This window comes from Belonocnema kinseyi, chromosome 5 (genome assembly GCF_010883055.1).
Source record: "Belonocnema kinseyi isolate 2016_QV_RU_SX_M_011 chromosome 5, B_treatae_v1, whole genome shotgun sequence".
Lineage (NCBI taxonomy): Eukaryota > Metazoa > Arthropoda > Insecta > Hymenoptera > Cynipidae > Belonocnema > Belonocnema kinseyi.
Window position 1 is genome coordinate 111,738,366 of NC_046661.1, and position 2,749 is coordinate 111,741,114.

At 29.9% G+C, this 2,749-nt stretch overlaps 1 protein-coding gene across 1 annotated transcript in view; it reads left to right on the top strand.

Moving 5' to 3' along the window:
- Positions 1–2,749, top strand: part of LOC117173834 (odorant receptor 82a-like) — a 132,943-nt gene that overhangs the window by 72,114 nt on the left and 58,080 nt on the right. The gene's annotated exons all lie outside the window — the stretch shown is intronic.

Sequence of the window (2,749 nt, forward strand, 5' to 3'; positions counted from 1 at the left end):
GGGCGCATACTTTGAATAAAATATTTGTTATCATTCTCTTGAAATAAATGTGTTTTTTTCTTGAAAAAATACCGGTTTCATATGTATACACCTGGTATTCTGTTCGCTTTTTTGATTTGAAAATTTAAATTTTTTTAAATTTCAAAAAATTAATAATAATAATAATAATAATAAAAAATTATAAATTTAAAAGTTGAATATGTCGAACTTGAAATTTTTGTAGCTTTAATGGAAAAAACATACTGTGATTTAGTTTTGTTGAAACAAATTTTTTTAGTGATGTTTCGAGCGTTAGAAAATGGTCAATTTAACGTTTTTATTAGCGATTTTGAGAACTTGCTTAGACCAAGCTTTCAGACGCAAAAAATTATGGTGATATTAAGGCAAAACAATATTTTCGTAGCAATAACCTTTTTGAATCATTTTATACACATACTCCATCCCCTATGGGGGGGGGGGGGGGGGTTAATGTATGGGAAAATTTATCAATGGTATCCATTTTTTCAGCGAATAGCTAGTAAAAAGTTCAGGAAAGATTTTTTTAGATTTATTAGAGGGCATATTTGTTATCGGATACACGGACATAACAAATCTGCCCCCCCCCCACAAATCTAAAAAATTTTCACCTGACCTCTTTTGCTGTAATAGCATCATCATTTTTTGCGTCTTGCAGCTTGGTCTAAGCAAGTTGTCAAAATCGCTAAAAAAACGTAAAATTGACCATTGTTGACGGCTGCAAACATCACTAAAAATTTTGTTTCGAAAAAAAAACTAAATTACAGTATGTTTGTTTCATTGAAAATGAAGAAATTTCAGGTTCAACATATTCAACTTTTTCAAAATTTATAATTTTTTATTATTATTAACGAGCAAAAACTGTTAATCAATAAAATTCGCCATAATTTTTGAAGCAGTAGGGAAATTTTGTGGAATTTTCAAAAATTTTAATTTTCGAATCAAAAAAGGGAACAGAAGATATTAACCGATTAAATTTTATTTTACTTTTTGCAGATGCAAACCCACAAATATTTTTCGTACAGCTCGATTGGACTAATTTCATCATTATCACTCCGCCCTATAATGGTTATGTTCATTTATTTACACAAATCTTTTAGGTTTTAAGCATTTTATATTATTTTTATTTGAGCAATTACATTTCAAATTATGCAGATATATCCAGGTGGGAGTGTGAAAATAAATTCGACTTTAAATATATTATTCTACAATGAAAACAAAGGCATACGTATTTCATAGTTTAGCCGAAAAAATTTGTCTCGGGAATTTTGAGCTATTGAAGTTAATCTTTATTTTTGTAAATGATTGGGGAGTCCCTGATCTATTGAATGATCCAAAGAAATTGATTTGGTTTTAGCAAATGACAAAATGGCGTATATTTTTATCAAACTATTCAAAATTGCTTTTCTCAAAAAGACATATTGCTGGCAATGTGCACTACATTTTTTATATATAAATTTAATAATTAATTTAATAAATTTAGTTTATTTTAATTAATTAAATTAATTTAATTTTATAATTTCAACCAGAAAAAACGTTTTTGTCAAAAAATAAATACTTTAATTTTTGCCTAAAGTGCTAAGAATAAGGGTAAATGTGAAAGGTACAAAGTTTCTTAGATTTTACATTCTTACACTTTTTAAAAGTTTGCATTCCATTCATTTAAATATTTCCGAATTGTTGTGAATGAATAATAATTGTAAAGTTAGATATGACTACTGAGTAAATTTGATCCAAAAATATTTGTAGGTCTTTTAAAAAGTATTTGTCTTCATTATTTATGAAGAAAAATCTTTAGCGGCCCCAGTTAGGCGTTTAACTCGATTTCGTCCTCTAAGAAAATATGGATGTGTTAAAGTCAATTGTAAAGAAATTACCTCACCTGTTCAGACTATCGAAATTCTGGGAGGCATTTTTGATATCTGTGATCTCCTTAAATTTGCAGCACATCAACTGTAACAAGGCCAAATTATAAGTATTTTCTCCATAAGTGTTGTTCAAAAGTAGTTTGTAGAATTTGCTAAAATTTTGAAAGTAGAAAATTTAGTGTCAATAGTTTATTAAACAACTTTTCATAAATTTGTAAAGTTTAAAAAAGTGAGGCTAGAAAGCTTCAGAATCTTTAAATCTTCTAACTGATTTTAGATAAAGAAAAATTAAGATGCATTTTCAAATGACCATTTATACAATCACATTTAAACAACTAAAATTATGTACTTACCTATTTTTATGAGGAAATATTGTGTTGAAGTATTTTTCGTTTTTACAAACACGCTGGCGTGTGTTTGTTTTTAAAAAACGTCAGTTTGCCTTGACAGTACAAACATCCTGACGGGTTTCACATTCACTAAGGGTATGTTCCGATTTGAGCAGTTGACAGTTATTTAAAGTTTGCAAAGTTGGCAATGCCAATGTATAAGCATAGGCTGCCGGTGCGCAATGATGCCTATGCTTATACATGGCATTGCCAACTTTGAAACTTTAAAAAACTCTCATATACTCAAATCGGAACACACACTATACCTTTAAACTTAATACACTTAAAATCCCTAGAATAGACCCTAGATTTGCCTGGCTCGTCGTCCAGAGCTGCCAGATCGTGGATGGAAATTACCCCCACCATACCTATCGTTTTGGGAGCCGCAAAACAGAAAGTGCATGATTACCACTGTGAGTTCGTATGTAAGCCGAAAATGCACGATTCGAGCTCGGAGTTCTGCTGTACGATGATTGC